This window comes from Perca flavescens, chromosome 15, assembly GCF_004354835.1.
Source record: "Perca flavescens isolate YP-PL-M2 chromosome 15, PFLA_1.0, whole genome shotgun sequence".
Classification (NCBI taxonomy): Eukaryota; Metazoa; Chordata; class Actinopteri; order Perciformes; family Percidae; genus Perca; species Perca flavescens.
The window spans coordinates 24,373,107-24,395,194 of NC_041345.1; the positions used below are offsets into that span (position 1 = coordinate 24,373,107).

General features: G+C 42.4%; 1 protein-coding gene across 1 annotated transcript in view; it reads right to left on the bottom strand.

Annotated features, from left to right (window-relative positions):
* Positions 1–20,421, bottom strand: part of carhsp1 (calcium regulated heat stable protein 1) — a 33,650-nt gene extending 13,229 nt beyond the window's left edge. The window contains exon 1 of the mRNA XM_028599485.1: positions 20,176–20,421. The gene's annotated coding sequence lies outside the window, so the exon portion shown is untranslated. The remainder of the gene's footprint in view (positions 1–20,175) is intronic.
* Between the last annotated feature and the right edge of the window lie 1,667 nt (positions 20,422–22,088).

Sequence of the window (22,088 nt, forward strand, 5' to 3'; positions counted from 1 at the left end):
CATGTGTGTATCTGGAGAAGCTGAAGTGTATCCGAACATAAACACAGGCAGAAGAAACCAGGGGAATAATTACACACACACACACAGAAATTTTCCATGATAGTGCTCTATCAACCCAGAGACCCTGCTGAAACAGCAAATACCAGCCCAATTGGGGGTGCACACGCACACACACACAATGTGATGAGGCCATTATACGGCATCATACATAAATCCATGCAGACTCCATTCACTTGTTCAGAGTTTGAGTCTGGCACTCTACTAACACTCAACCCATTCATCTGAAGCTGCATTCACAGAGAAAGGATTAGCCTTAACTGACGGTTAACTTAGCACTTTTCAGGCGTATCTGAGTGGTGTTGAGTCGCTGCTGATGCGAACCACACATTCCCTACTGCTGAGTAAGCCAAACTTTGTTTGTGGCCCTTCAACCTCTTTTTGACTACAGGAACTTTCCACGGACATCGGAAACCTTCCGAGGGGACTCGTTGCGTTTCGCCCCCCCAGGGACCAGGAGTCCATGATCCAAGAGTAGTGAATTCTTATATATTTTTTTTTTTTTTCATATCACAGAAAGCTTTTATGGCAACAACCAGCCCACTTAGTAGTGGCAGCTGACCATACATGTAATCAAACTGCCTTTTAGACAATCAGGATAAAAGAATAGAAGGAGAAAACGCTATGGTAAGGTTAAAAAACACACAAGGAAGAGGGAGCAGGACAGGAACAGAAACCGTTTATTTAACGTCCCAATCTCTCTATTCTTCTCTCAAACGTTTGCTCAGTCCCCCCGGTGTAAAACAGAAAAGAGTTGAAATGTCAACAGGGACGAGATGACACAAAAAGGCAACACATAAGGAAAGACAGCTGAATATATAAACTAACACAGAGTCACAGAGACAGTGAGAGGAGAGTCTCCTGTAATTACATGTTGGATGAGCTTTGTACTGCAGTGGCACAGTTTCACTGTGGGCAACAACAACAACCTTCTCCAGGTAAAAGAAAATGTATGAATGCACTGAACACAAAGAAGGACGAAAGCTGCTCTAGAACCATTATGCAGTCAGCGTTGAGCAGTGAAAGCAGACAGCATTACCCTTAAACACAGACAGCCTATTACACTGAGCAGTGTGTGCTTGGAAGCCAGAAGCTGTGTTGGAAACCGTTTCCCCATCACGGAAAACGGAAACACTATATAGTGCGTTCGCCATTTTGTAGTGGTGTTCGAATTCGCCGCCATTCATTTCATTCACTTTATAGTCCACTAGATTTCCTTTCATATATATATATATATATAGTTTATTTTATACTAACACTATCTAGGGAATAGTGAGGGAGTGAATGAGGGAACGGTTTCGAACACAGTGTGTGTGTGTGTGTGTGTGTGTGTGTGTGTGTGTGTGTGTGTGTGTGTGTGTTACGTGTGCGTTTGTGTAACGCAAAATTTGATCTGCGTGTGTGTGACAGAGGATGACTCATCAAATTGTAGGATCGGGAGCATCTCTTGCTCCCGATCCTATAATTTGATGAGTCACCCTCTGTGACGTGCGTCAATGCATTATGTCCCGTATTTCAAATCATGCACACATTCATGAAGGCTGAACAGACGCACTGTCCTGGCCTTGTTTACTTGAGGAGCAATAGTGTCTTGTCCATTTCAGGGCGTATTCACACCTAGCTCATTTGGTCCGGACTTTCGGACTTTTCAGTTTGATCCGAACCAAAATCACAGGTGTGAAACCTCCCTCCCGGACCACGGTCCGGATCAAAAGACCAAATTTTGGTCTGATCAAAAGAGGTGGGCTCGATCCGGTTAGTTTATAAGCATTTTATAAAGCATTTTTTAGGATGGCATAATAAAAAAAAAAAAGCATAATATGGCATTTTAAAAGTAGACTACATTTACGGTAGCTAGCTAACGGTAGACTACAGAAAAGAAAGTGTGATATTTTTACGCCCGAAACGGAACGTGTACAAAAAGCAGTCTATCAGCAGTGATTGTAGAGTGCATGTTGGAGCTTAGCGCGGACACGCGCTTCACACCATGAGTGGGCACGTGTGCCACTCGGCGGAAAAGGGAAAAAAAAAAAAAAAAAAAAAAAGAGAGCCTGCCGCTGTCCAGAGCGACAGAGGGAAAATATTTCAGTCGGAACTGAAATGAGGAACCGAAATTTGCGCTGTAATCCGGTCCGAATACTACCGTTTGCGTAGGAACTGGTTCCATAGTGGAAATTTGTATGACTATTACTCACTGTGAGTGTTGCCTTGACTCGCGATAGTATGGCACGTTCTCGCGATAACACGCCATATGGCGTCGCCATGTTTACATCCGCTGTATACAGCGTAGACGTACAGGTGGATAGCTCAAAATGCGTACAGTTAACACGCCATTTGGCTTTAGGAAACACTTTGTTAACATCACCTATTTGTTTCGTGTAGGACTTAACTTAAGCCATGCTGTGGAACTGACCAAAAGTGGTCCAAACCAACATCTTGTTGCGTTGTTGGGTCACAACACCTCAGGCAGCATGGTGGCCCAATGGTTAACACTGCCTCACAGCAAGAAGGTTCTGTGTTCAAATCCAGGTCGTTCCGGGCCTCTGTGTGGAGTTTGCATGTTCTCCCCATGTTTGCGTGGGTTTCCTCCGGGTGCTCCGGTTTCCCCCACCATCAAAAACATGTACTAGCTTCTCCAATCAGTACCTTTGATCAAGGCACTGGCTCAGATCTGGAGTTGGTCCCTGGGTGCTGTCATTGGCTGCCCACTGCTCCCTTGAGGGATGGGTTAAATGCAGAGAATGAATTTCGCTACGTGTATGTGACAAATAAAGTACCTTTTTTCTTTTTTTTACCTTTTATCACATTTAAAAGGTGCTCTAAGTGATGTGATGCGTATTTTAGGCTACAGCTACACAAGAAGGGGCTGGTTGAGCCATCACTGCACGTAGGCTACTTCCACAATGCGTATTCATGACTCAAGCAACTCCTTCTTGTCAGTTATTGGCTGGAACACTGTTTGTTATGGTTCATGGGGCAGGTTGGCGCAGTTTGTTTTTGTTGCCGTTTGTGGAGCCTGGGCTGTCTACAGAGACCACGTTTTTTTTACAGTGCGTTCAGGGGACAGGCAGCTAGCGGATAGAGAGGAGGTATTTGCTGTATGTGACAAAAAAAATGTTGTAGCCTAAAAAACGTGTCACATCACTTAGAGCACCTTTAAGGCAGTTGGGACCGACTTTCTCAATCAGCTTCTTACTCTGAGCGATGGGGCTTTCTTCCAAAAGTAGAATTGTTTGTATGCTGCTTATTCAGACATCAATATATATAAAAAAACAAGTTGTCAGGGGCTCTATGGGCCCGATCTGTGTGTTCTTCTAAGTCTGTAGATGAGGACGACTCATTTCATACATAAACACCAAAAAAGATTTTCATTTGACAGGGTAATTCATTCACACAGGTGCTTTCAGTGAAGAGGGGGCGAGGAGTCGAAGTGTGGCCTTTGATCAAACTATTTTTTTTACCTCATCTTTTGTTACGAACCTTTGCAGCTCACGGAAATTAAAATCCTTTCAGCCGACCCGAAACAAAGAGACACGCACTGCACCACAGTTGTGTGAAATCTCTTTGGGCTTCAAAGCAGATTTTGTCTTAAAGTTGAAATTCATAATAGCATGTCTTTCTTTTATCCAGTTTGTATGGTTAGGGGAAGTTAGTTAGTTAGTGAGTATTTTAAAACGTGACACTTTCTGTTCTCTAATTTTAGGACTTGCCAGTTGTTGGCTTTTACACCGGTCCTTGTTCACCATAACCCTTCAGTCCTAGGGGTGGGGGGAAAAAATTGATACAGCATAGTATCGTGGCAATACTGTATCGATACACAGACGCCAAGTATCGATCTTTTTTCATATATGTGTTGGTCAGTTTGTCTGCGTGACTATCACATTTTGTACCAATAAAACTGAAGTGAGATGAACAAACAGAGAAATGTATCTTTTTAGATACAACAGGGACATCATTTGAAATTGGGAAAAATCTGAAGTTGGAAAAAAGGTAACACATTGCAATGTATCGCAGAATATTGCAATATCTTTAAAATTGCAATAATATTGTATTGTGACATAAGTATCGGGATGATATCGTATCGTGAGGCCTCTGGTGATTCCCGCCCCTATTCAGTCCGTGATATTTTTGGAATCGAGTTGCCTGGTCAGCCAGCGGCATTTCACTCTGGATTCCATCAACAGCAATGTGGGATGTAACACACATGACGCTCTGCCATCTTTGCTGTAGTTCGAGGATGACCATGTACAGCACACCAAGTTCACTTCTCTCTCTCTCTCTCTCTCTCTCTCTCCACCCCTTGTTTCCCTCATTCCGACAGTTCCATTCTCTCCTCAGGGTGTCACAACCAAACCTGATGACCACCACTTCCTGGATACAGCAGGAAAAAGGAAGCAGCCACATCTCATCCTGTGCAATCACCAGAGACGGGAAATGATTTAGCTGCTGAGGGTCCGATTTGCTCTCTTAAAGCGCCGAACTTTCTTTCCATTTCAAATTCTTCTGACATTAGTTTGTGTTTGTAGAAAAATTAGACAGGCACGGTGAGAAAAGGTGCAGCCTACGTATTGTTTTTAGTGTCCTGTGAAAACGTCAATTTACTGTCAGCTGTTATCAGAGGACACATGTGAGGGCAAACAAGAGATAAAAATAGAAAAGGGAAAGTCATTTCCTGTAAATTGGTAGTTTAATTTAAAAGAACTAATGACACTTTATGATCCATTTCTGTGTAAAAGGGCAGCGTAAAATATATAACCGAGAAGCAAATTGCATGTATGTGTATATCTCGTGCATCCACTTTTTGGGAATATATAGCATAATTATGTAATTTTTTCATTCTTTTAGTGGTGGCGGGCAGCTCCTACCCCCCCCAAAAAAAAAAAAAACAAACAATGAAAGAAAGAAACACTGACATCACAATACTTATGTCATGAAACGATATTATTGCGATTTTAAACATATTGCAATTTATTACCTTTTTAACTTTTTCCCCAATTTCAAATTAGGTCCCAAAAAGGAAACTTGTCAACATCCATTTTATCTAAAAAGATACATTTCTCTATTTGTTCAACTCACTTCAGTTTAATTGCTGCAAAATGGGATTGTCAAGCAAACAAACTGACCAACACATATACTGTATAATAAAAGATCGATACTTGGCGTCCGTGTATCGATACAGTATTGCCACGATTCCTCCCCCCCACCCCTCCACCCCCCCACCCTTATTGGCTACTGACAATGTGATCCTTACCTGTTCAACTGACTTTACCAGTTTAGCTTGTAGCACTGATGTAGGACGCTGCCAATCTGCTTATTAAAAGAAGGTGCCGGAACACCTTTCCGGATTGTTCCAGCCCACTTTAAGTGCTGCAACTTGGGTTGCCGCGTATACTGCTGTTTACCACTGTGTCTTCTTTGATACGACTTTCTTACCAAATGCTCTAATTAAAAAAAATTTAATTACAGAGGCTAAGAGAATCAGTTTGATTACAATCTTAAAGCCCCTGAAAACTTGTTTTTTATTTCTTTATAAAATTAAATATGTCTTTATAAATACCCAAAGTCTAAAACGCATATAGTTATTAGTTTTTAAGCGCTTAACTCTTAAGGTGCTGACACACCAAGGAGATTATCGTCCGTCGGACAGTCTGGCGAGGTCAGTGACTGGAGTCTGTTTGGTGTGTCCCACGCCGTCGTCAGTCTGGGGGGCTGTCGGCGTTCATTTTGGCCGACCTGACATGTTCAGTCGCCAGCAGGGCAGTCAGGACTCACCAGGAAATGGGGAGCAGAATGAGGTGACTAGAGGCTCTCAAGATCTGACAAAAATCTTTTAAACTGACCTTTGTTGAGCTGAAATGAAGATGTTTTCAGAAACTATTTTAGTACAATATGAGATTGTATTTGGAACGGCCGCCATGACAGTCTGGCTTTGAATTTCCGGAGAAAACAAACCCATGTGACGCGTTCGTCCAATCAGCTGCTGGTTTTCATTTCTTGGGCAACAATACAGATTAGCGCCGCCTGCTGTTATAGAGATGTATTACGTCTCGTCACGTCTTTTTGGTGTGTTCTGTGGCACTTTTTGGACCAACACGGGGAGACCGATCATTTCGACTGGCTTTTCTGTCAACGGTCGGCCATCGGCTATATGTGTAAGCAGCTTTAGAGACTCCGCTCATCTGCTTCATCAGCATTGTGTGCGTGTTGTTTTATCAGATTTGATTCAACTACCCCACAAATGTCATCACATTATGATTCAAATGCTAAATCCTGATTGGTAGATTAGATGTTTATTTGACGTGACATTTTTTGCAGCGGAGCCCTTCCCACTTCAAACCGCTTGCAAGAGCAGAGACAAAAATGCAAGTACATTTTAGAAATGTTTTCTACTTTCTACTAACTGTGTATTTTATTCCCCCAAAACTAAAAGAGAAAAAAAAAAAAAAAAAAAAACATGCCATCTTTTTGGATTGGCCAGGATTGACCATGTTTTCCTACTGTTCCTTTTCTCTTTCCTCGTGGATTTTGTTCATGAAATGCAATAACTATACACCCTCCCCCAGCGAGGGCACCCATTCTCTTCTCTGCTTCTCTTCATAGTCGTCAGATTCATCTACAAATCCTTTTAGAGGTGGCTCAGGTTTGCCTTGGACCAGCTCGTAGTTATGCCGTTATAGTTTTAGACTGCCGGGGGGCGGGGGCTCCCCTCTCTCTTTCCATCTGTGCGCATCCATGTCCCAGAAATGCTTGTTACTTAGCTCTGGGGAGCTTATTCCCTAGAGTCCTTTTCTCGCCCTGCAGTATTCCTTGGATTAGGGTGGCACCTAAATCATGGCTGTAGCTGTGGTCCTGCTCAGTGCCCTGCTGTGTCCTGCTATGCCCTGCCACATCCTGCTGTGCACTGCTACGCCATGAACTACTACAACTACTATTTCTAGTCACAGTTGCATATCTTTATTGTGACTATAATTGCCACTCCAGGTAGGGAATGAGTCCTTACCCCAAGTGAAGGAGTTCAAGTACCTTGGGGTTGTGTTCGCGAGTGAGGGGACAATGGAGCGGGAGATTGGTCGGAGAATCGGCGCAGCGGGTGCGGTATTGCATTCAATCTATCGCACCGTTGTGACGAAAAGAGAGCTGAGCCAGAAGGCAAAGCTCTCGATCTACCGGTCAGTTTTCGTTCCTACCCTCACCTATGGTCATGAAGGCTGGGTCATGACCGAAAGAACGAGATCCAGGGTACAAGCGGCCGAAATGGGTTTCCTCAGGAGGGTGGCTGGCGTCTCCCTAGAGATAGGGTGAGAAGCTCAGTCATCCGTGAGGAGCTCGGAGTAGAGCCGCTGCTCCTTTGCGTCGAAAGGAGCCAGTTGAGGTGGTTCGGGCATCTGGTAAGGATGCCCCCTGGGCGCCTCCCTAGGGAGGTGTTCCAGGCACGTCCAGCTGGGAGGAGGCCTCGGGGAAGACCCAGGACTAGGTGGAGGGATTATATCTCCAACCTGGCCTGGGAACGCCTCGGGATCCCCCAGTCGGAGCTGGTTAATGTTGCTCGGGAAAGGGAAGTTTGGGGTCCCCTGCTGGAGCTGCTCCCCCCGCGACCCGACACCGGATAAGCGGACGAAGATGGATGGATGGATGGATAATTGCCACTGTTCATCACACCCCCAACCGGCACCGTCAGACACTGCCTACCAAGAGCCTGGGTCTGTCCGAGGTTTCTCCCTAAAAGGAAGTTTTTCCTCGCCACTGTCGCACAAAATGCTTGGTCTTGGGGGAATTACTGGAATTGTTGGGTCTGTAAAGTGTCTTAAGATAACTCTTTTTGATTTGATTCTATAAATAAAATTGAACAAAAAAACATGATACTGAAAATGACATTTGGTCAGATGAAGGCATCCTGAGGAAGATAATTTTGCAATCAATGTCACAGTACACACAGCACTACACACACACACACACACACACACACACACAACATCTGCACCTGAGCACAGCACCTGAGAAGCCCCGTTAGAGTAATATCACTCCGCCCAAATAGCAGTGCTTCGCCTTCTGAGAATAGTTCCCAGTTTGTATAGGTTAGAAGATGGCTGTGTCTCATGGGACCTTGTTATTTGTACACGCTGTGACTATACAAATCACAACATGTAAACAGGAACATGGCGTTATTTTGGCACTTATTGGGAGCAGTAGGCTAGATGGAGCCGGTTACCTCCAGGATCTGTGCTAATCTAGGCTAGCGGTGGATGCATCAGATGGTTACAACACGTACGGAGATGAGAAGGGTATGTATGGACTCCTCTAACTCTGGGGGATACGGTGAATAAGCTAAAGTCACAATAAGTCGACTAGCCAGACCCTCCTCCGCAGCGCTGTGGAGGAAGGTCTGGCAATGGGAGACTACTGAGCACCTGACCTGAGCGCTGTTACTGACTCAGTGGTGAGAAAGACAAGGCAGAGACCGTTTTGCCTCAGACGCCTAGGGAAATTCTGGGTATCCCCTCAAATACTGAGCAATTTCCACACCTACATCATCGAGAGCGTCCTGACGGGGAACATCACTGCAAAGCCCTGCACAGAGTGGTTCGTCAGGCTGAACATACAATAGACGGTGCCCTACCCTGCCTAAAGGACATTTCCACCAGGCGCTGCAACAATAGGCTAGCAGAATCATTAAAGATCCACGAATTGTAGAAGGTGACAGGACTACATTTCACATTCATTGATTTGATTTATTACCACCGCAGTTTTATTTCTTAAAATCATACACCGTTATGAAGACTCTCTCGCTGCGTAATCAGTCCAAAAAGCTGGGACGAAAGACAAAAAAAGAAAACTCCCCAGGTAGCAACATCATTTATCGCTCATACACTTGGAGGGTTAAAAACATAAGGTAAGGAGTGGAAGAGAAATCTGACAGAAATCTACATGTCAACGGAAGCAAGCTCGCAGTGCAGATTTTGCTGCTGAAGCCTATTTACATAGCGGGTATTTCTTTACATGCAAAGTTTGAGGATTAGGCTATCACTTATAATACCGGTGTCACAAAGTTCCTTCCCAAAGTATTAGCTTGAGTGATGTGGAGATAAGCACAGCAAAGTCTCTCTGTGTGTGTGTCTCTCTCTCTGTGTGTCTCTCTCTCTGTGTGTCTCTCTCTCTCTCTCTATCTCATAGAGGCCATAATTGCCAGATTAATAGAGAATGAAAACTATGGAAGTTGCAGCCTTAGTTGCTTTGAAATACACACAGATACACCCATTGTCTTTTTTGCGGAGAGTCAGAGGAGAATACGGACACCCATCTCATGTCTGTGTAATACATACGAAGCTACAGCCAGCAGCCGCTTAGCATACTTTAGCTTAGCACAAAGACTGGAAATCGGGGGAATACGCTAGCCTGGCACTGGTCAAAGGTAACAAAACCGACGAGCCTCACTATTTAACAAGTTATCTCGTGTTTGTTTAATTCCTACAAACACCAAGGTTCAAGGTTCTTTATCCGCCGTGCACGACGACGACAGGAGTGCAATAAATAGTGCAACAGTGTGAGTTAAGATACAGGGCTAAAATATAATACAAATACAAAATAAAATATGAATAAAAAAAGTGAAGAAATTAGAGAAATCTTGTTGTTACAAGCATTCAATGATATGCAAGAACATTAGTAACCTTATTTTGTGAATTTTAATATTCTTATTTTCATAGCAACCAACAAACAAGTATCAAAAACTGAGGAGGACACGCTGTTGGATGCGGTCCTCCTCTCCTACTTCAATGCCTAACAAATCTATATCTCTCTCTCCCTGACCCTGTCTTTCACTGGCTGAAGCCTGAAAATACTGTAAATAAATTAATAACATAGGGTGAAGTCAGGTAAAGTGGGACACTTTTTGGTAAATTGAATTTTAAAACAACCTAAATCAGTTAAAATGTATTAAAATTGTATGTGTTTTGTTTAAATAGATTGTAATGAAGGCCACTATGGTGACATTTTCCCAATTTATGTATTTATTAACAAACTGTTAATCTTTAAACACCATCTGACACCCTCTTCAGCAAACTGGAAGCAATCAGGTTGAGTGGGACACTTTGTTAGGGAAAGTGGGACACTATTTTATGGTTAAAATGAACATGAGAAATACAATTCCAATGAAGTTGGGACGTTGTGTAAAACGTAAAACCAGAATACATGCATTGAAAATGTGTGGCGCATTATGAAGCGCAAAATACAACAATGGAGACCTTCAATTAATTAATACTTGGAAGGATTTTTTAAAAATGCATTTCTGGAACTAATGCAAAAAATGTAACATTGTAAACTTCACTCTACATTCAATGAATGGAACTTTCATTAAGCCTACATCCTTTTACCACCTTTTAACAACTTCAGTGAACACATCCAAGACAGATGAAGTCATCGTCATCCATAAGTCCGTTGTGCTCTCCTCAGGACTCATGATACCACCGTAGGTAGTGGCAGCAAGCCACCCACTCCTCATTGGCCTTTGGGTCGCTTGCATCCCCATAGACCCCCTTGCAACCAGTAGGCCTACAGGGGTCACTTCCCTGAACTGTTTGCAGGGGAGGAATGGCAGCTTTTGGGGGGTGGACAACAGCAGGCTTACGCACTTTAGTTGTTTTTTGGTTTCTTTTTGTCTGCTTTGGTCTGGACAGAGTTGAAGTGTTCCTGGCTTGTTAGGTGGTAGCTGGGTGGCTAAAATGTTATCTTCTTGTTCATGAAATGGCTGCACTGTTTGCTAGCATTAGCCCTAAAACTGTCCCACTCAACCTAACACTGTCAGGTTGAGTGGGACAGTGCTCTGAATCTAATTTTCACAAATATTTTATACAGTTAGATGCTCATTGTTATTAATCTCTAATACACAGACAGTATAAATGTATGTAAAAGCAAAAGTTTTATTGTTACATCATAAGTGACAGAATTATCAACCTTATTATTCTAAAATAGATTTACACTTGCCAGGTGGCTTACCGTGAGATCCCAGGAGTCAAGCAATTTGAAAAATAACAACTGGACCACATCTGTGATGTCACACCAATCACAACCTTTATTTCATATCCAATAGACATTCAGCTAGAACACAGTAACAATTGTTGCGATTGGCTTACAAAATTAAGCCTTTACAGTAACCAAAAGCTTACAGTGGTGTGAAAAAGTGTTTGCCCCCTTCCTCATTTCCTGTTCCTTTGCATGTTTGTCACACTTAAGTGTTTCGGAACATCAAACCAATTTAAACAATAGTCAAGGACAACACAAGTAAACACAAAATGCAATTTGTAAATGAAGGTGTTTATCATTAAAGGAGAAAAAAAATCCAAACCATCATGGCCCTGTGTGAAAAAGTGATTGCCCCCTAAACCTAATAACTGGTTGGGCCACCCTTAGCAGCAACAACTGCAACCAAGCGTTTGCGATAACGTGCAATGAGGCTTTTACAGCGTCCTGGAGGAATTTTGGCCCACTCATCTTTGCAGAATTGTCCTAATTCAGTTACATTAGAGGGTTTTCGAGCATGAACGGCCTTTTTAAGGTCATACCACAACATCTCAATAGGATTCAGGTCAGGACTTTGGCTAGGCCACTCCAAAGTCTTCATTTTGTTTTTCTTCAGCCATTCGGTGGTGGACTTGCTGGTGTGTTTAGGATCATTGTCCTGCTGCAGAACCCAAGTTCGTTTCAGCTTGAGTACACGAACAGATGGTCGGACATTCTCCTTCAGGATCTCTTGGTAGACAGCAGAATTCATAGTTCCTTTTATCACGGCAAGTCTTCCAGGTCCTGAAGCAGCAAAACAGCCCCAGACCATCACACTGCCACCACCATATTTTACAGTTGGTATAATGTTCTTTTTATGAAATGCAGTGTTCCTTCTACGCCAGATATACTTGGACACACACCTTCCAAAGAGTTCCACTTTTGTCTCATCGGTCCACAGAATGTTGTCCCAAAAGTCTTGGGGATCATCAAGATGTGTTCTGGAGAAATTGAGACGAGCTTTGATGTTCTTTTTGCTCAGCAGTGGTTTTCTCCTTGGAACTCTGCCATGCAGGCCATTTTTGCCCAGTCTTTTCCTGATGGTGGAGGCATGAACGCTGACCTTAACTGAGGCAAGTGAGGCCTGCAGTTCTTTGGACGTTGTTGTGGGGTCTTTTGTGACCTCTTGGATGAGTCGTCGCTGCGCTCTTGGGGTAATTTTGGGCGGCCGGCCACTCCTGGGAAGGTTCACCACTGTTCCATGTCTTCGCCATTTGTGGATAATGGCTCTCACTGTGGTTCGCTGGATTCCCAAAGCTTTGGAAATGGCTTTATAACCCTTTCCAGACTGATAGATCTCAATTACTTTCTTTCTCAATTGTTCCTGAATTTCTTTGGGTCTCGGCATGATGTGTAGCTTTTAAGGATCTTCTGGTGGACCTTACTGTGTCAAGCAGCTCCTATTTAAGTGATGCCTTGATTGTGAACAGGTGTGGCAATAATCAGGCCTGGGTGTGGCTAGAGAAATTGAACTCAGGTGTGGACAACCACAGTTATAGTATGTTTTAACAAGGGGGGCAATCACTTTTTCACACAGGGCCATGATGGTTTGGATTTTTTTTCTCCTTTAATAATAAACACCTTCATTTACAAATTGCATTTTGTGTTTACTTGTGTTGTCCTTGACTTTTGTTTAAATTGGTTTGATGTTCCGAAACACTTAAGTGTGACACACATGCAAAGGAACAGGAAATGAGGAAGGGGGCAAACACTTTTTCACACCACTGTAAGTGTCCCACTCAACCTGATGTCCCACTCTACCTGAATTCACCCTAACTAATTCCACTGGTCGGACTGTTTAGCTCCGTTTCAGACCGATACCTCCGGTTCAGGCTGGTCCTCATCCTCAACGTGTGCCTTTTTCAGTCGCGGAAAATACTTTTCAATACTCCTCTGGATTGAAGCAGCAATCATTCAGTGTAAGAGTAAAACAATGACATAACATTATTTATAATAGGTTTATTTGATTCACAGCTGCTATATAGTGTTTTGACCTCGACAACCCAACTGCATTTTACCGCAAACTTGCGACTAGTTAACTTTCTAAAGCAGGCGCAATCGCTTGTTTGCTAAGAGTCGGGTCGGGACTCCAACATTAACACACGGACAACATTGTATTCAGAATATAAAATATTTTTGTAGGACTTTTTAATGTGCGATTGTGTAAAGGTGTTCACAAGGTAGATACCAACCTTTCGTGAACTTGTGAATTTCGACCAGCCGTCTTCTCTCATTTATGGAGACAGATGCTGTGTGCACGGTGGGAGGAGCTGTGTGTGTGTGTGTGTGTGTGTGTGTGGTGAGCGAGACGCAAGTGACAGAGAGACGGAGGAGAGCAGGGAAAGGAAATACAGCTGAACAAATATTCTGCGTGTTTTAAATAGCGTTAAAAAAAATTAATTAAAAGAATAACGAAACCCAATACGTGGCGGCCGAGGCTGATTGTGCGGCGCACCGCCACAAATTAGTCTATGTGTGGGAAACACTGCTCTTTCATTCTTTTATTTTCTCTCCTCATTTAATTGTTCTTTTCTTCGGTAGGTTTTCCATGTTGTTTTAATTTTCTATATGCTACCTTTTGTTGAATTATTTTAGGGAACCAAACACGTCAAGACCCTTCAGGATTTTCTGGGTTTCCTTTGCATGTGTTTTTTTAATTTTTAATTTATTTTGGCGTAGATTTAACACTTTTTTGTCCAGATTTACCTGTTTCACGAACTGCAAAAACGCCGCTAACTGACCGTTCATATTAGCCGTCTCATTTGCCAGTTGCTCAGACCCCTCCCAATACAAAGGTGTTCAACGATCACTTGTCGTAGAAATGCCTCTCACTTGTCGTAGAAATGCCTCTCACTTGTCGTAGAAATGCCTCTCACTTGTCGTAGAAATGCCTCTCTCTCTCTCTCTCTCTCTCTCTCTCTCTCTCTCTCTCTCTCTCTCTCTCTCTCTCTGGACTATTACAGCAGATCATATTGCACAACATGTAAGGCCTTCACAACAAGCTCCATCCCCCGACTTGGCAGCTGTAAAAGGCATGGCCTTAAAGAACCACAGTGAGGGTTCGAAGTGGTCTAGCAGCAGTTAACAGCACAGTGGGCAACAAGCATTTATGATCAAGTAGACAAATATGAGGACGTCGCTTTGCAGAGCATGTGCCTTTGTCCTTGTAATGTTGAAAAGACCTAGTTTTTAAGTTTTTATTCACACGTCATCATCGTATCATTTAAAACATTGCAGAAGGTACAATGATTATATATGTAGGACGCGTGAAATGGGGAAGCCCAAATAAGCTACTTAAAGCTTTTCAGAGGGGGCCCAATAACATTAAACCTACAAAAGAGAATATACAGACACTAAAAACTCAATTCACAATAGACACAACACAGACAAATACCACAAAATACGGAGACAAAAACATAAAATGAAAAAACTCCAGTCACAATAGACTAAACACAGACAAATGCCAAACAATCAAACGTTCGTTCCAGATCTGAACCTTTTTTTTTTTATAAATATGTTGGCTAACGTTTGCCAATTTCCCTCTTCTTGCCTTAGCCTACCCACGTGTTGCTCATGTCACGTCTTATGAACAATAAGTTAGCGGGAGTGAGAAACGCAAGGCATTGTGGGGTCTAAGCTAACGTTACGTACCGAGTGACAACATTACGGCTGTGGCTGGAAATCTGAAGAAGCATGCTTTAAGAGATTATTAAAACTCAGGACAAGACAACGATATTCCCACTGCCAACACTAAAACACCGTACCGATATGGCTGAAAACCTCTGTAAACATCGTTTCAATGTAGGGCTGTTTTCTTAGTCCTTGGTTTGGCAAAATTGGAGCATTGTCCCAAATCCATACTAGGGTTGGGCCGGTGTACAAATGTTCAAACTGGTTTGATATCAAGCCAAACACCGGACCGGTATATCCAATTCTACCACTAGGCGTCGCACTTGACTTAGCAGCCGCTCCCGAGTGGAGCATAATGAGACTCGGAGAGTCCATGAATGAGACTTATGGCGTTTTTCCATTACATGGTACCTGCTCGACTCGCCTCGACGCACTGTGCATCCCTTTTCCATTGCAGATTTTAGTACCGCCTCAGCGTGGCTGGTCGTCATAGCGTCTGCTGTGAGCGTGGCTTGGTAGCGTTGCATTTCCCCCCGACTCATTTCCTGGTTCTCCTTCTCCGTAAACAAAATGAAATCAACAAGATCGTTAACGTTTCCTGCTCCAGATTTCCCACCGTGGTCAGAAAGAACAGGGGAGACACTTTGTTTCTCTCACTATATGACTCTAGAGTCACTACTCACTCCGGAGCTAATCGCCGGCACTCTCTCACTTCTCCTTCGCTCACCAGCTCCCCACACACACACACGGCGACTCGACACACACACCAGCGCACAAGTATAACCATCAGGCCACTTGTATGCTACGGAGAAAGCTCTGCGTGGAGCCTCCGGCAGCAAAAAAAACACCGCTGGCTAAACTATTTAAAAATGCCGTCTGACGCTAGCAATGCAGTGATCAGTGACGATTCTTTCCGACCAATCAGCAGCCTGCAGGGTTTCACGTCACTTTCTCGGCTCGCCTCAGCTCGCTTGGAACCTCGACTGAGGAGGTACTAAAAAAAGTACCTGTTAGCAGGTACCAGGGACTTTTTTTTCGTAATGGAAAACCAAAAAAGGCGAGTAGAGTCGAGGCGAGTACGTACCATGTGATGGAAAAGCGGCATTAGGGACTCCAGTCCTCTTGGTGGGGGTAATGCACCTTGAAACCATCATTTTTTTACTTCTGTTTACATGCTGCCTCGGCTATGTTTTGGGCTCAACGTTGTCTTCAAATCCAAAATATATTGGCACAGTTTTAATTTTTTTAGAGACCAACTCTGCCATGTCTTGTCTCATCACCCGTATTGAAATTTGATCTCCTTCATGTTGCCAGCCTCGGCTCTTGTGCGGGCCTGTCAGACACAGTGGCTCAGTAATTAATGTTAATGTCATATTGCTCTCTCTCTCTCTGTTTCTCTACAGAGGATGTGCAATAGAGCGAGAGGAGATTGAAGGTGGCGTTGTTCTATTGGACAGATAAAACAAAAAAAAATATTTGAAAAATTAGGTTTAGCACTGAGACGCCGCCGGCACAGGTTGCTGATGTAGGCTACTTTTTTATTTCCCAGAACATGTCATCATGAAATGCCAATTCAGCTGGTTTGGATAAAATCAAACCAGTTTAAGCTGCTTCGGAGCAGCGAAACCAGACATCGTAGTAATTGTAAGCATTGAGTATTTCGTGTGTCACACTGGGAAAGTGACAAAATACATTTAGCTGTCTCCCTTTTGAAGTTTAATTGGCATTGACATTTCGTCACAGCTTGATTGACATCCGACAGTACAAACTGTGTCATTTCCGTTTAGAATTAAAAAAAAATGGTTTAACAACATAATACAAACAAAATACTGTAAGGATGAGTAAAGCCCACAATGTATAGTTAGTATGTAGTATGGAATAGGGGCACAGCATGGGATTGATTTTGATCACAATTATGCCCATTATTCCCAGCATGGGATGTCTTCTGGCTGCAGTGCATTCTGGTCTATAGACTATTGAATTCAGAATCTCGTCCTCTTTCATGGATTTCTCCATGCATGATCTTCAAATTTCAAATGTCTTAGCCCTTTCCTTGTCCTTTTGTTGTTTCTTTTAGTTTTAATATTTTTTTCCCCTTAGCATTTCTATGTAGCACTTTGAGATTTTGCTTAAATATAAAGTGTGTTACAAATAAAATGTATTTAGAGGTGGGCGATATATCATTTAGACAATAATATCCAAATTGTTGTCTGGACGATATGCAAAATTGGGATATCGAATATTTCATAATTTCTACAATCCGACCCCCCAAACATGAAAAGAGCTGAAGGAAGTTAAAGAGAAAACAAATAACGCACACTATAACCTTCTAAACAATTATATGTAGCGATTTTAGGGTTTGTTTGACTGTATTTTTTGTACAAAATCACGATCGTCCCGCACGAGAGTAAGCTGCTACTAGTTCTTACCTGTGCGTTATGACGTTCACTCATGTCAACAAAGATGGCGGTGCGATTGTGCAGCGGCTCTCCTGTCGGTGTATATTTATACAAGTACGTACAGCCACACTGAACTAATCAATACAGGACCACGATACAACACAGCCGTTACGAGAGCCTTCCAGGCGGCTCATAACATCCCGGAGGAAATAGCCTGACCGAGCCCTCCAGGTTGTTGTCGGCGCTAGCACGCCGAGCTAGCTATCTACCAGCAGAATGAGAAAATGACTCCGGCACGACCAAAGGCAGAGGACTGCATTTTTGTGCACAATGAATGGAGTACCAACTGCAGGATTGTTGCCCAGCACGGCTCACCCGACCTGGAGCCCTGTCGGTAATATACTGACCATTTTATTTACTACGAAAACAGCACACTGCTGTCTACATAGCCCCCGATGCTAACGTTAGCAAAAGTTTGGTTCACTGCTAACCATAGTGAACAAACTGCAGCGCGATCACCTGGATACGGGATACAGGGGACTTTAACAAGGCGTCCTTAAAGTCTGTTCCCCTCCAGCTTTCTCCCAGCATGTAGATTGTGTTACTAGAGGGAAGAACACACTAGACCATGTATACTCTAACATCAAAAAAGCACACAGAACTGCACCTCTCCCTCACCTGGGCCAGTCAGATCACATCCAACTCCTGATCCCAGCATAAATCCCGGTCAGAAGGACTATACAGCCAAGTAGAAGGACTATCAGAACCTAGTCTGACCCGGCCCGGTCTCATCTCCAGGACTGCTTCCAATAAGGACATGGTTGTGTGCAATATGTTACAGAACAGAGCCCTTTGTTTATTGTTATGATTTCATCTTGCTTGTACATTTTCCCACCAAAATAGCCTCCGAACAGGGCTTCTTTTAACTTCTAGAAGGATTTCAAAAATATCGTCTGAATATTGATATCGAAAAAAAAAAATCGAGATATTCATTTTTGTCAATATCTCCCACCCCTAAATGTATTATGATTATTATTATTATTAAATGCTAGTGCCAATTGGTAAAGGTGTTTTTGCTCTTCTTGTGAAGCGGACCAACACCAAATGCAATGTTTGTGGTTGTTATTTTAAATGGTTGAAAATCAATTCTGTTACCAAACTCCACTTGTTGGAAATGTTTGAAGATGATGTCATGTTGTCCCCATTTAAGAAGATATTCATGTGAACAAGAAGAATACTGCACTAAAATTCAAAAAGGGACCAAGGCCATTTAGGCTTACTCGTTTGCGTACACACTCAAAAAAGACAGAAGGTCTTTTCAGCCCCTGATCAAACATGCAGTAGAGTGCATGTAGGTGTTTCAACAACAATCTAGTTCAGCCTTGAATCTGTCAGAAACACTCTCAAAAAGCTGTGAATCTGTTAATCTCATCTGTGTGCAGGCCTGAGGAGGGAGGGGGGCACCTCAACCTTTTAGAGACAGCCACATCCTGACTGAAACGATGTTATGATACCCTTCATTAGAAAGTGTATTTCTTTTTCACCAGAAGCACACAAACAACCAAGCTCACATGTAGGCATGGGCCGGTAGATTCTGACGGTATGATAACCTTCAGCAAAAAATATCACGGTTTCACGGTACTGCAATTACAGCTTTAAAATGTATTATTTTGAAATGTATGGGTAAAAAAAACTTTTTTCCATTGAACACAATGCATTTTATTTTCAAACACACTGCACACTGGCAGGGAGAGGGATTTCTAAACTGCACTTCCTGTCCTCGAAGAAAATCATTAAAAAAAAATAATAAAAAAACAGCTCATACCGCAGGAATGGTATGGCTGAAACCTTTGGTGGTTTTGAAACACTAACTTTTTCAAACCGGCATCAGAATCAGTTTTATTGGCCAAGTATACTTACATACACAAGGAATTTGACTTTGGTAGGTGTTAACTCTCTATATATTCAAAAATAGACATGTAGTAGTAACATACTGTACAATAGAGAGACAAGAATATACATATAGGCACACATCAACATAATATACAAAAATACAAATAAGACATAATATCAAGTAGACATGGAGTGGGATGTAAAAAGGCATACATTGAAACCGGTAACCGGCCCGTGCCTACTCCCTGGCATCCATTGCCACATCACATCAGCTGAGGTTTCATTTTGTTTCAACCAACAAAAGACCTGAACACGGGCTCAAAAACAGGGGGGTTTCCCTCCACCTCTGCCATCCTGTGTGATTCATGCAGCCACACACACACACACACACACACACACAAAACACTAATGACATGCTGATAGCTACTGGCAACATCCTACATCTCTAAAGTGCCCTCAAAGCTCATCTTCCAGCACTTCATTAAGTCAAAATGAGAGGTCTGTGTTGAGAGAAAATCTTTTCAAGTCTCTGAATAAAAGCTTCTGTCTCTCTCTCTCTCTCTCTCACTCACACACACACACACACACACACACACACACACAATACACAATACACACATTCTCATTCTTTCTGTTGTTGGCTGGTGTCCCCCCAACCTCCCACACCTCCAAAGGAAATGAACGCGCCAGGAAAACACAATCCGTAATGGAAAGGAGAGCGAGAGAGTCAATCAGCGGACTTGAACGCGACCAAAAAGTTGGTTAAGACAAAAGCAAAGAAATCTTAATGCTGCGTTTATGGTCATGTTACTGTTTGTGTTCTGCTCGAACATTTGGACTAATTGTATTTTGATGCTTTGGCAACATTCTTATTAAAACTGGCATGCCAATAAAGCCCTTTTGAATTGAAAGCAAGTGGCAACCTCGACAGCAACTCCATTTTCCAATTTGACCAGATAACATCATTGTTTAAGTTAGCTAGCTATACAGCCTAAACCAAATTGTTTACTTAAGATACCTTTACCTAAAACTTGACAGCTAGCTTGTGATAAGAAATGAACTTAGCTAACTGCTGCGGTAATTATCCGTGTGTTGTGTATGGCGTTCACGCAGTAGGCTACAAAGTTGTTTGTGAGACACTCACCTTGCTTCCTCCAACTTCACCCTCCAAAATGTTCTCGAGCCGAAGAATACGCGTCCAGCAAGACGATAAAACTTTGAGTGGGATTTTAGTTTAGAACGTTTTGTTTGTTTGTTTGTTTTTTCCTCCGCTCCGCCGAACACAACGTGATGAGTGTGAGATTCAATATCCAGGAGTCAAGGCAGCGTAGGTCTCTCTCTCGCTCGCTCGCTCGCTCTGATCTGATGGGCGTGACTGATTCCACAGTAACGTCACCTGTGAATCCTTTACCGTAACTGACGCTACAGTGCGGCCTCAAAAACACGCAGTGTACCGTAAACTTTAGAATAAAGCTACAACCCGCAAAGCTTCCATTTACCGCAAATTTATATTGGGGGTTGGATTGGTTTTGGAGGAGATGATATGTATGGAAGCCCAGTTCTGCCAGAATTATTATGACAACGTAATACGTCATATAATACAGCAATATGACAGAATTTAAACAGGATATAATATGGACAGTTTGTACACTGCAATACATTTTACAATTAACAATTTCATGATTGTAAATGAGCTTGCCAACTTTTATTTTTCATTCAAATTATAAAACCATTATTCATCCACTTAAGCACACGCAGAACATCGAGACACTCTTTAATTTAACCATACATATTTTTAATCAAGGGACTGTCTATTCAATATTACTAGTCTAGAAGTAGTATTACCATTAGTATAACTATTGGTAGTAGTAGTAGTAGTAGTAGTAGTAGTAGTAGTAGTAGTAGTAGTAGGATCAATCATAAAAAAAATATCTCTTGGCAAGTCAATTAAAAATCTTATTGTGCAGTAGACAATATTTTTCATCCAGACAATTAGATTGGGAATACAAGAGAGGCACAAACTGGGGCTAAATTAAAATTATTATAATTATTTACAATAACTACAATAAACCATATAGAAAAAAAAGAGAATCGAGAATGAAAATAGGTTCGATCATCTTAGCACTAATATGTACCATACAATGATGGTGCAAATAATATGCTGCACATTAGTCTCAAGTACTCATCAAATAGAAGATAATGCTATACATGCTAAAAAATAGGCCTTTTTCACAAAATATATTTTGACATACAGTAGGCCTATAGTAGGAAAAGCACAGGTGTAAATAAAAAGGAGTGATGGCTGAATTGCATTTAGCAGCTTCCGTTTCAGGGTCCTGGTACTGTTCATGCAGGCTCACTGTCACACTGTCATTCCTGACATCTCATCTTTTTCTTCTGGTTGAACTGGAACAAGACACGGTTCACATGAATCACCTTCTTACATTCAGCAGAGGGAAACATAACTGCATTTGTATTTAAGCGGAAAGAAATGGTAACTGGATAACTGTCCCACTAATTTCTGTATGTGTTTTATGGTTACATAATGGACTCTGAATTCCCCGGAATAGTGTGTGTAATGTGATGCTGAGAAAACACATGGCCCCGCTCCAACACAGCAGCTGAAATAATGCAGCTGTGCAATGTGCATTAACTAGAATTCCTTTTTTCAATCGGCCTCTTTTATCACCACCACGGACTGCTGATCCCTTTTGTACAACGCATGAGGGAAAAAACAAAGATAGCAGAGGCGGGAGCAGGAGCGGGAACAAAGGGTGAGGCAAAGATATGACCATTTGCCCTTTACATGTACAGTGGTTAGGCAACTACAACAAAACACACCTCATGAAAAATGATTTTTAAAGAGGACTGACATTTTCATCATAGTAACACTGCCATTTAATTTGACAGACAAAAAGCAGCATCCATCAGCTGTAAACTGGTCTGGCCCTAAGCATTTTAATACGTGTTACGAAGCAACATATGAGAGCTCCAAAGAGACAATACTTTCTGTGCCGAAGCTGCCAAAAAGCTAAAGTAATGTCATAGGAAAATGTG